The sequence below is a fragment of the Dipteris shenzhenensis genome, chromosome 18, assembly GCF_047967505.1.
Source record: "Dipteris shenzhenensis isolate YYH24624 ecotype China chromosome 18, Dip_SZ_1.0, whole genome shotgun sequence".
Lineage (NCBI taxonomy): Eukaryota > Viridiplantae > Streptophyta > Polypodiopsida > Gleicheniales > Dipteridaceae > Dipteris > Dipteris shenzhenensis.
In genome coordinates, this window is record NC_141613.1 from 34,629,530 (window position 1) to 34,643,027 (window position 13,498).

General features: G+C 39.5%; 1 pseudogene; it reads right to left on the bottom strand.

Annotated features, from left to right (window-relative positions):
• Positions 1-436: 436 nt before the first annotated feature.
• Positions 437-2,617, bottom strand: LOC147891153 (putative sugar phosphate/phosphate translocator At2g25520 pseudogene; annotated as a pseudogene).
• Positions 2,618-13,498: the final 10,881 nt, after the last annotated feature.

The following is a 13,498-nucleotide window of genomic DNA, read 5'->3' on the forward strand; positions in this document are numbered from 1 at the left end:
TTCATAGGAGAATTAATCTGAATATTCCACCATATACAGCAGGAATGTGTGTAAGAAGTTCCCAAAGTGTTGGCATCTGACTGAGCCTCCATGTAGCCAGGAGAAAGGATAGATAGTCACCCTTTTGACGCTTTGATATCTGAATGAATTCACTGGCCTTAGCTATTATACTAACTACCTATTGTGCATGGGACCATTCAATACTTGCAGAGACGACTAAAGTCAGTATCAATACCCCCATTCCGGCAGCATCAACAGGAAAAACAAGTCTCCCGTACATATAAAACTCAACTTTGGATACTTCATGCAAAGGCTTTACAAATACTGGTGAGACAAAGTTGCTAAGGATAATATTTTTTTCCCCAAAACTCTGGGTTCATGAAAATAGTAACACACGTGGTGGACCAACTTGCTTAGGAAAATGAAGCCGCTCCTATGAAAGGAAAACCAGTACGTTTAAAAAAGTGTTCTATGCTGTAGATTGTCAGGTATAAGTAACATCAGAAATTGAACCAAAGGTTTAAGCCAGAAATCTGGCACAACTCATCTCCTGAGACATTCATTTCTCCGATTGATCCAGATTCTCAACTTTGAAGGCAAACCTGATTGTCTGCAGCTGAATTTGCTTCAATCAGCAAAGAGCAAAGTACCTTCGGGAACAACCAAAAGGGCACGATGGGCAGTCGTACCCAATCTAGAACAAGGTACAATGATGCCAGCCAAGCTTCTTAAGAGCCCTCTCAAACCTGAGCATTAATCTTCTTACCAACGTGATTACCTTCTTCATCCCGTTCTCCCGTGTGAGCGAGCAATCTTCCAGCTTCCTCGTCAGCCTCTCCAGCCTTCTTTTGTGCTTCCTTTGCCTTAAGCACCTGGAGTTTGCAATGGTTATAATAGCACACCGCCAGGAAAGCCAATCCATAACCCACAAGATTAATGGCTGTAACTCTGTCCTTGATCACTGACCACGAAAAGGCAATAAGTAACCAGTCCTTGACCACACCAGCCACATTCATTGTGAGAGCGGACGTCTTGCCAATGAGAAGGAAAACAGCTAGATTGAGAGCAAAAGCACAAGCTGAATTCGTTCCAAACACCATGTAATCGGCCTTAAAAGAAGACGTAGCCTGCAAGGCGGGATACTCCACTATGACCCAGGGAATCGAGAGGAAAACGAAGCAACAGGGAGCTATGTAATAAAGTGAAGTGATCGGGTTAAGGGTGATGCCTTTGGAGGTGAGAAGAATTTGGATCAAGACGAGACGGGTGGCCTCAAAGACAACAGCCCCGAGCTGTAGTATAACTCCCCATGCATTGAACATGGCCTCTCCGTAGGCTGCAATGGCCACCCCTACCGAAATTCCCACCATATTCAACATAGTATCCGACTTGAAATTTTCTTTCTTCATCATAACTCCAATCGAGTAAACAGCAACGGGCATCAGCGCCTTAAGCATCTGAATAAACGACACAGACAAGTAGATGTAAGCAGAGTTGGATAACCAGAGACTCAGAGAGTATAGTGCCCCTATGGGAACGATCGAAGACATATACATCTCCCTTGACATGCCAATCGGCTCCACGAGCTTGAAAACTCGAACCAATAGGAAGGCTAGAAGAGAGCAGAAACCCATATGTATCATTGTGAGGCTAATTGGGTACGGCCAATCGTACATCTTCCTATCCAAGATATATTTGTTAAAGATTATCACTGTGAAGCTCAAGAAAATCCAGATCGCAACATAGAGATAGCTGAGTAAGATCTTCTTGATGAGGCTCGAGTTCCCCGCCTGTCCGAGGCCCCAGCTGGTTCCAAACCCCTTTCCCATGATTGCAACCGGGAGGTTTTGAAAGAGCTCAAGAGATCGCCCCAAAACGAGACCTCTGCGACCCAAAACTTTTGCCTTTCAGAAGGCTAAGCTACATGGCACCACCACGGCAAGGCCAGGTGATCTTGGCTTCCAATAGCAAGCCAAGACAGGGATCGGAGCCGTGTAAGAAGAAAAGAGGCAGTTCTAAAGCACCCACAAAGAGGGAAGTAAGACGTAAAGAACTAAGACGTAAAGAACCCACTTTGAAGTACCCACAACGCAAGGAGACGCTTCGAGAGAAAAAGGGGGCAGGGGGAGCCCACAAAACAGGGGATGGATGCGTGGATAGAGAAAAGAGCTGCTTTTGAAGAGACGACAGGAAAGGCAAGACGGATAAGAAGGGCAGGGAAAGGCAAACAAGGGAGGCAATGCAAGAAAGGGCAGAAGCAAAAGAGAAGAAAGCCACCACCGCTAAGTAGAGTAGTGAGGAGGAAAGGAAGGAGCACAAGCAAAGAGCAGGGGAAGGACAAGGAAGAGAACAAGAAAGGCAAGGGGAAGGAACAAAGGGTACCATGGAGCAGAAACAAGAAGTACCAGGGAAGAGCACTGCACTAAGAGGGTTGATGAAAGGCCAAACTACTTACTACTAAGTAGATGAAAGGCCATACTATTTACTACTTACTGCTCAGCAGAGCTACTTCACTCCATAGCCAGGAGAACATATTGCACTACTTTAGTACTAGTACAAACGTGATACCCCTGTCTTGCAGCAACAGTAGTGGAGGACAGAGGTAACACTACAGTTGCACAGTGCACACTGCCCAGTCTACCTACTTGGCAATATTCTTAGGAGTACTTGGACAGTAAAACGTACCATCGCTCTCTCGAATACATTTCTTCTTTTAGCATCCCTTCATTCAAAACGTTTATTTGTTCCTTTGTTGTCTTCGGATTCTTTGTCCACCCAAGGCCAGGACACAGGAAAGTGTATGGGATCTTTTTTCTTTTCCTTATCTTTTGTGTGTGTGGGGTCTATTCTCCATCTAGAACGGACGCACTAAAGTGCCTTTTTTTCTTATCTTTTGTGTGTGTGGGGTCTTTTCTCCATCTTGAACGGACACACTAAAGTGCCTTTAGTACGTTTCTCATGCATGCCCTCTCCTCCTCGAGCTTCCTTGCCTTCCCTGCTCTGCTCATAAGGCAACTTTCGACCATGTCAAATGCATGGGAGTTCATACAAATCTAGCTGGGCCCTCAAAGTATTTGGCAAGAAAGTTCACAATTGCAAAGAGGAGCTCAACTAGAAAATTAGGGAACCCACTCAAAAGGCACCAAAGATTGTATTTCATGAGCAGGAACGTGCAACCTACCCTTATGGTTTGTGTGCATGCATTTGTCAAACATGTAACCTTGCCAAGAATTATAAGGTCAAGATCCTTAGTCCACCATCATGAAAAGCATAAACATGTTTTTGTCAAACATGTAACCTTGCCAAGAATTATAAGGTCAAGACCCTTGGTCCACCATCATGAAAAGCATAAACATGTTTGTATGAGTGGGATAGTTAAGCACATCAAGGTCACTCTCTTAGGCATTGTGGGGGTCATCATGTCATCTTTACCCCACATGAAGTATTGACTTCACTCTCTTGAGCATTCCTACCCTTGTCTGGGAAGAGTTGATTTTTGAAAATTAAGTGTGTGATGGGGCCATACAAATTGTGGATATTCGTAGTTTTTAAAACACAAAAAAACCTTTATAGGATGGAAGCAAAATTAGTTGTCTTATGTATGTGATTGCTCGCATCTAGCTCCAGCTGGCTTTACGTTCCTTTTAAAATTAGATGTCCAAGCTATCCTTTCTTGCATGTGATTGTTTGCATCTAGTTCCACAACAAGCTTTGCATTCCTTTCACTAACCTTCCTTAGAAAGGACTATATGCCATGACGGCCCTTGTTATTTAATTTTTAGCATTCATTGACAAGTATGCGGCCAAGATCAAGGCAACTTGCATTTTGCATTAATTGGTCCCATATGCATGTAAAGGAGCAAAACTACTTCTTTAAACCCTACCCCAAGCCCTAGGCACATGCAAGCAAGGCACTCCAACTACAAACATTGTATAAAGTACTAAAATTTTGTAGTTGGTTCTACATAAGCAAGGTAAGTCTAATGCATCCATATTTAAGTTACCATGAGGTTTGGTTTGTGCCAAGTGTTGCATTGGGAAACTTATCCTTGTAGTTTTTGTGCACATGAATGCTACCTTCACTTTGATGTGACCTAATCCTTAGTCCTCTAAAAAAGCAATGGGTAGCTCCCCTATGCAAGATTGGGCTTGTCTCCCCCCATGGTGACACTTGACAAATTCACATTCCACAAGATACTCAAATTCGAGCTCAAGATCTCGTATTGGGTGGCAAATCATGGTATTACTTATGCTAGTAGTGGTTCCTTTTCAGCATGCCACATGTTCATTGCATTCATTGTTCCATGCACTGTCCATATGGGAAGTAAAACTATATTTAAAATCGAGTTCGTTTTGACACAAAATTTTCTCTAGAAAGCAATGATACAACTTTTGAATGTAACGGTTTAACAATTAAAAAATTAAAGGAACATGTTATCCCTAATCTTCATACAACTTTTGAATGTAACGGTTTTACAATTAAATAATTAAAGGGAACATGTTATCCCTAATCTTCATGCAACTTTCCTCTATAGAATCAACTACGTTACCTTTACAACCACATATACAGGTCAGGAAGCTTTGCATGTGAGAAGAAGCTTTGCTTCTTCTACACTCATATGCTTTCCTTTTTCTAGCGTTCACTTAGTTATATGACCATTTGCTGAAAGTTAGTGGCATTCACTTAGCTAGTGACATTTTTTCACACTACTACCACTAGGAAAATATAGATTTATCATGTGAAATTTTACATGTACAAAGGTTGTCACAATGTTTTGGTTCATAATGGCATTGTTCCACACAATTATCACTATGATCCCAAGGAAGCAAAAGGATACCGCATATGGAAAATTCTAACAAAAGGCGGTACTTTATGTCATATTATGAACCAAATTGGGCTCCTAAGAGATGTCTGATCATGTTCCCATTGTATTTTTCTTGTTTGACATTTTATATTTATTCCAAAGTCATGCTAGCTTTAATTAAACATTGTGATTTGTCTTGGTTAGCTCATTGGATTGCGAAAGAGAATGTGTCAAATTCCTTATCAAGCCTATTTCCCACTCACGAAAGTCACGGCAATAGCCCAGTGGTAGGGTTGCCTGCCTACCAGGGCAACGACCCGCATTCAAGCCCTCCTGCTTTACAAGTTAGAGCTAGGGAGAGTGCCCCTAGATAGTCTCAAATTGGTGTGTGAGTTTGTTTAAGAAAACAAAAACAAAAACAAAGCTATGTCCCACACTTTCACATTCCTATAATAAAAACAAAGAGATATGGATTGGATCACCATCATCGATTGCTTCATGTTTGGCTTTAGGTTTGCATGAAAATAGGATAGATTTTATTCAAATAGAGTTTCCTTGTTCCTTCACTTGATGCAAAAACAAAGAAAGGGTAATTATAATTTTACAAGTGTATGTGTATACACACACATACAAGTGCATCCACGTGCGCATGCATGCACACACAGATTGGTATCTCTTAAATGAGAGTCATTGATTTTTTCATGTACTATGTTATCTCTTTGCTTGAAAGACATAAACAAATTACATGGAAATGGTTTCTAAGAAACAAAAAAAAAGAGTTATGTCTTGGATTAGAGTCTTTAATGTTTCCATCTCCTTTATTGATTCTCTACTTGAAAAAAAAATGAATTTACTTAGAAATGTTTCTCTCAAACACATAAAATTATGAAAATAAATGAGGAAGTATTGAAAATTGACACGAGCGAGTATATATAAATGTCGTTGAATGTGTAGAAACACTTCCAAAAATACCCATGTGTGAACCAAGGATTTTGGAAATGCAATAGAAGGTGGCATAAGTTCCACAAGGCATAAAAGATATATAAGATAGAAATGGCAAATCAAGAATGTATTTTATGTTTGGTTGCAGTAACTAAATGTATGTGCTCCCTACAAGTTTTGAAGTGATACTCTCAACTAAGAGACTTAATAGGGTCAATAGTTTGGTACTTTGTGTGTACTTAAGTAAATCCTTGTATTCTTTCCCTAAAAAGAATGTCACTTCCTCTTTTACCTTTTTACTAGGGCCATTTATTGTAATGGATGTATTGAATCACAACATTTTTCCCAAGAGTGCCATCTCTAATGATCCCACTCATGAATTCTCTAAAGACTATTTACAGTATACATGTCTTTACAAGGCTTAGTAGAACCATACAATAATAAATAAAATTATTTGCATACATTGCATGACATTTATAAGATAATGTATGTCACAAATCTATTTAAATATATAAAATGATGAAATGATGAAAGTATTGAATTTCCCTTTGAATAAAAGTTACAACTCTAAATATTGCAACCACAATTTTGTATCATGTTCCATAGATGAGGTAGAAAGCCATGACCTACCACCATCTAATCCATCACTATGTTAAACATGTTGAGAGTTGTGGTGGCATGAGCACATAAACAGAGGCGAAGGTATGAGTAAAGATATGGTGTTGTATGAATCATAGTAGCCATGCAAGGGATGAGGACTACATGAGGAGATGTGGAGTAGGAGCTACTATTAGTTGAAATGTGGATCAGAGGATGCCACATGGACTAATGATGTGTAAAGCAGATCATGAGTCTCCCTATAGAACAAGCCTCTCTGGTATTTGACAATCACACATGGGAATAGATTGGATTGACTACTGCCTACCTTGTATCTCTCTCATTGAGTTTCTTATGTGGTTTGATCCACCTTTAGTCCATACATTAATCTTATGTATGCACTCATCTTAGCATAATCATCTCATGTTTTATCATGGTATCGGAGTAGGTTTAGCTAAGCCTAGGTTTGTTTTAGTATATTTGTTTAATGCTACTTTGTGTATAGAGAAACTGAGAGGTCTTTGTGAGGATTTCTCTTTGATTTCTTCTTCAAGAGATTTCAAGTGAAAGAAATCGATTCTAAGGGCAGAGAAAGAGAGATAGGTCTCGACTCCATTTGCTCTATTAAGGCATCTATTCTACGTCCTTGTTCTATTTTCAAGAGAGAGAGAGAGAGATGGAGATAGAAGCTTCGAGAATCAACAAGGCGACCTAAAGTGCCTCAACTACAACTACATGTAGCAGCCATGACAATAGGAAGGCAGTAGACTTGACTTACTAAAGTGAGTAACGACGGAATGGAAGCAACCCAATATAAACAAGTAGTAAGGAACACCAGATGTGGAAGCAAGCACAAGGGATGGATGACTCAAACTCAAAGCACAACAAGCAATAACTAGGGATAACTCAAACTCAAAAGCATAAAAGCAATAGCTAGCGATGATAACAACACACAAAGGGACCATGCAGCAAGAAGTCAAGCGTAGCAAACAGACAGTGACCAGAGGAGCCACACCAGGACTAATTTGACACACCACATGGAAAAGGCAACGTTTACCATAGAAACAACCATCCCTTAGAATGACTTGGCTAGGAACTATAGTGACTATGTGTGACACAAGGACATACCCTATAGCTATGACAGCAATAGAACAAAAATAGTGACAACAACACGAAGTGTCAGATAGCCAAAAAAAGCGACAACAACACTAAGAGACTTTTTCAATAGCCAGCCAACCAAGGAGATAGTGCAACGCTGATAGCCCACACCAAGATACAATGATGGACCACATAATAGCTATAGACCCTGGTTTAAATGACTGTTGCAACATCCACAAGCAAAACGTGACACACATAAGGTAGGACAATTGCAAACCGGACATCCAACAACACAACTCCATTTCCTCCTTCATCTCCTACTAGCTGCTAACACTCCATGGCTTCAAAAGCTCTGTTGTACCAAATACTTCACAACCTTAACCTTAGTCTATGTGGTAGATAGGCTTTAAAGTTCATTATAGGTGTGGGGAGGTTCTATCACAACATGAGCCTCATCTTGCCACCTCAACAAGGTGCATGGTGCCACCACATCATCTTATTTGCCACATGGAGTCCATGTCATTGTGCCATAATGGGATCATGTTCCATTGGTGGTCAAAAGAGTTGCACCAAGATGTGAGGCACTCGTGTATGTTGGACGCATAGAGGAGTCAAGATCCGACAACTTCACTCCCTCAATGTTAACCAAACAAGAACCTTGAGTCCTTAAGCCTTCTATAACCTCTCTTACAAGGCTAGACTCAAGCTTCAAGAATTGAGCCTCAATCCTTTTACTCACAAAATGCAAAATGGAATCCAATTCCAAATGGAATCCTCCACATCCATATCAAGCTCACCCCCACCACTCTCCCCTAGTAGGTGTAATCTGTCTTACACTTGGAGAGTGGATGTGCACCTATATAACCAAGATGTGGGCACATGGGATGCAACTAGGACCTCAACATGGGCACATAGCTCCAATGTGTACAAGAGAAACTCGAAGTTTCGAAAAAATTGCATCCAATTTTTAAATCATACATGAAGTAGGATCCAAATGAAACTCAAGCCCACCACATAGGAGAAGGCCTCCAAAGATATGGACAAGTGTCCCACCATAAAACTAGTTCCCTTTGCTAGTAGTGAATCTTGTGTGGGGTGCAGACCATGAAAGAAAAATGAACTATATGACTAAATACACAAAAATATAATAGATTTAAATGTCAACAATCTATATGTCAATGGACTAAAATAAAAAGTATACAGATGGGCTATAAGCCATATGATGGAGCTCCTTGTATTTGTCTGAGTCAAACCCACTAAGGCTACATAGCCGCATGATGGACCTTCTCGGATCTATATAAGTCAGGTGTAGTAAGGCTGCATGGCCCCATGGAGGACCTCCTTTGATCTGTCTAGGCCATCTGATCCATTATGTGTCTCCTCATTGTTCTCATCTCTATAAGAGCCATCATCATCACTAATATTGTGGGACTAGGGGTCATCTGAGTACTCACTGTCATCCTCATTATCATCCATTTTGTCTGTAGAATTGGGGTGGTTGTGATCATGGAAAGAGATGGAAGGAGACCAAGGATTGTGTTAAGTGCAAACAAGGTGGTGAGTGGGAGAGTAGGGAACAATGGGTGTGAAAATGGTTGTGGCAGTGGTAGAGGGGTGGCCATGGGCAAGGATGTGGATGATGCTGCTTGGCTATGAAAGTATGCATCTATGCATACAAGTGCTCATAGAGGTACTTGAACACCATAGTCTCCACAACCCACTCTCCTCTCTCTACCTCCCATTCATGTTACATGGTGAGTGCATCTTGGAGGGTGGGAGATGGTGCTTGTCTCATGAAGTTTGTCAAAAATGACAGTCCGTGGAGGTGATTTTTTTAAACCCAATTCAAAGATCTCATGAGTGAGATGGTTTAAGGTATGTACATGGTTGCTAAGCTTTTGATTGGAACTTGTATCTTGAGGATGGGATGTGAGAAAATCATTAAGGCTAGAGTCCCATCCCTAGATCTTTCTTTGAATTATCTTCTTGATGGTCCTAGAAAGGCCATGTAGAAGGTTGGTGGGTACCAAAGTGATGATCATAGGGGAGAGGGAGGCAGGTGGAGAGCACGGTGGAGGGGGTAGTATATAGAGGCAGAAGGGTGGAGAGGAAAGATTTGGGAAGGGGAGACTCAAGAACAAGTATTGAGAGAGAGGTCAACTAGAGAGCAAATAGTGGGGGGCTCTATGGTAGTAAGGGGACATAGCAGCATCAGGTTGAGTAGGGGTGGCACAAGCACCAAGTGCAAGAAGCCACAGTAGTGCAAGGAACATGCTAGATGAGGGTGGGTAGAGTTAGACCTGGGCCACAAAAATAGCACTAAGTGCATGCACGCAAGTGAGGGGAGGGTTAAGTAGGAGCTATAGCACCACCAAGTGCACTCATGCCAATGGTGGTGGAGGGTCATGTAATAGCACGGATCACAACTTCATCATAAAACATTGAAAGGGCCGATGATGAGAAGTATGGAGGGGAAATGAGGGTCTAAGGGGAAAATGAACAAAGGGAGGAGTAGTAATGGGGCACATGAGAGTTGATGAGTGGAAGGCAATTTATCTTGAGAGGCTGTTGTGATTGATACCACAAGAAAATTTGATGATTAGAAAACAAGCATAACTTTTGCTTCTAACTACGACTTTAGAGTTTTTTAGTTCAAAATTGAGACCAAAAGCAAATCTAGAGTTGCACACACGCACACATTCATGCATGCATGCACGCACATACTCATGCACACACACATGCATGCATGCACACACGAATACATGCACATGCATGCAAACACACACACGCACACACACACACATGCATGCACGCATGCACTCACATGCACACATGAACACACAGGCATGCACGCATGTGCACACACACACACAAAATCCAATCAATCGACGCAAGGCTTTAAAAAACAAGTGTGCATGCATGCGCGTGCATGTGTGTGTGTAATTAAAATGTTCCATCAATAATTGAGTCATACAATTAATTCCATCAATTGGATAAAAAGTTAAAAGAGAAACATATAAGGAAAAGATGTTTGAGACATCTAAGTTGAAAAATGCAACTAGAGTTTGCAAATTTTTTTATCAAAATTAAGAATTTTTAGTAATATTGAGTTTGACAAACATAATATTGAAAAAAGATGCCGAATCCTTGGGCAGAGTCTAGGTTTTGAGATCGGGGTCCTATTACCTATCACCATCCAAACAAACTAGTCATTCGAACATCATAGTTACGTTTGGGTAGATAGGTAATGCTTGTTTTCCCCGGTTTGTTATCGCTTTACCTAGTAATATAGACAACCATATGGATTCTTGGATAATTAAAAAACAATTTAGCCACAAGTGAAGTTTAAGTCACAAGTGGAGTAAGGAGCAAATGGGTACATGGGTTAAGAAGGGATTAGAGGAGGTAAGACACAATTAGTGGGCTTGGTATGTGGGGTGGTTTTAAAAAAAGTATAAAGGGAAGATTTCATGAGGATACATAAAAGAATAATTCATAGTTATGAAAGTAATTATGTGTGTGTGTGTGTGTGTGTGTGTGTAAAGAAACAAGTGTCTTTGTGTGTAAGATAAATTTACTAATCAAATTTGTGTGTGTGTGTGTGTCCCACCCCCAACCCAGAGGGTATGATCACATGGTGGGAAGTAAGCCCACCATGTGGAACTTACTCCCCACCTACTGATAATAAGTGAATAAAAGCGGATCTGTATGATGATAAGTACCAAAATGAAAAAATAATGCCAATAGTACATGCGTAAACCACTTCTGCAAAATAGATATAAAAGTTAGTAAAAAATAACATGGATCACAACATGACTAGGGATTATCCATGCTAAAGAATTATCCAATGGATGTGAATTAATTGTATGGCACTAGCTCGACCAAAGGCTAGTTGGGAAATCGAAGTGTGTGTTTAGATTAAAAAGTCCCATCAATAATTAAGCCATACAATTAATTCCATCAATTGGATAAAAAGTTAAACAAAGAGAAACATATAAGGAAAAAATGTTTGAGACATCTAAGTTGAAAAATGAAACAAGAGTTTGCAAAAATTTCGATCAAAATTAAGGATTTTTTATAATATTGAGTTTGACAAACATAGTATTGAAAAAAGACGTTGAATCCTTGGGCAGTCTAGGTTCCGAGGTCAGGGTCCACTTACCTTGCCACCATCCAAACAAACTAGGTATTAGAACATCATATTTACGTTTGGATAGATAGGTAATGCCTTTTTTCCTCAGCTTGTTATCACTTTACCTAGGAATATAGACAAGCATATGGATTCTTAGAAAATTAAAAAAACAATTTAGCCACAAGTGAAGTTATAAGTCACAAGTGGAGTAAGGAGCGAATGAGTCCATGGGTTAAGAAGGGATCAGAGGAGGTATGGGACGATTAGTGGGCTTGGTATGTGGGGTGGTTAAAAAGAAAGTGTAAAGGGAAGATTTCATGAGGGTAAATAAAAGAATAATTCATTGTTAGGAAAGTATTCGTGTGTGTGTGTGTGTGTGTGTGTGTGTGAAGAAATAAGTGTCTGTGTGTGTGAGATACATTTACTAATCAAATTTTTTTTTTTGTGTGTGTGTGTGTCTATGTCTATGTCTGTGAGCTAACTATAATCCTAACTTCAATATAAATCCAAATTCCAATCAAATGTAATGCTTAAGTGATTGAACATGAAAAGAAATGCTCTTGCCCTATAATAGTTTTTGCACATGAGAGTCATTCATGTTTTCATCCAGTACTCATAAAATCCAAATATGAAAGTCAAAGGCTTTTCCCAATGAAATAATTCTAATCACATCCATAAGTTGTAAAACAATAAATAAAGAAAGAGGAGCCTCTGATGAATTGCATATAGGATAACCTTAAAACGCTAGTACATAGCAAAAACTGCTACAAAAGTTCCATTAAAAAAGTACTTATCATAGTTGCCATCACCCACTTTTCCTTACAGTAAACCTTGCCAAAGAATTCACAATGCAAATCAGACAGAGAAGTACACCAACTCACCAAGCACCATCACAACAAGACAAAAGTTAGAACATTTGATCCATGATGTGGAAGTCATGCTTCAATGTTGGCACATAGTTGTTATACATGTCACTCAATCTAGATTAGCAATAATCAAACTTTGGCAAATTTCAATCCTGAGGAAGATTGGCACTCCAAGAGGGAAAGTTATAGAGAACTCTCAAAAGTAACAAGAACTAACAAATCTTTAAAAGAGATTCTCTTGATGTCTCCCTTTCTTATGAATACATTGCTATCAAAGAAAGACTCAAATTACTAAAAAGACCTTCTTTCATTTAAGACTTATCAAGAAAAAAAGTCCTAGAAAATGGATTATTTCATTGTATCATACATTCGATCTAACTTTTCCAGAAATACTTTTTCTTTTGCACTCAACCAAGCCATATGTTAGACCAACATTATTTTTAATATCCACAAAATATATGTGGGCCCCTCAATTAAGTAAAGGGGTTTGCCCATGAACATCCTAAGTGTAGAAAATGATACTACAAATTCCAATGGCAATAACGTTTCTTCTTATCTCCTAAAGTTAAAGAAAAATTTGCCTTTCTTTTCTTTTCTCCTAGAAATGAGGGAATCCTTATAAACTACATGGTTATCACAATGAAGTACTTAGTCACATCAACATGGAGTCAAATTTCTACAACATTTCAAGAGAAGAAATAAACGCTCTAAAGATTGGAACAACAATGTCATTTGACAAAGGAGAGTTGTAACAATAGTGTCATTTGATAAAGGAGAGAGTTTTCTTTCAAAATGGAATATGACTTATTAAAATCGTGGGAGCTTCATGGTCAATGAAAAGAGCATTTAACTTACAAGGTCACCAAACTTAAACACAAACCCATTGTCTAAGGGTTGAATCATGTAGTTAATATGAGGTTAAGAATCTTTACAATTTATATAACAAGTCATCCAAAGTAGTAAAATACTTCTTCCATTGTCTTAATAAACTCCCATAGATTCCTCTTTTTTGCAAAAAATTAGTTAGATATCTTAGAGGGTAGAAGCTCATAACCATC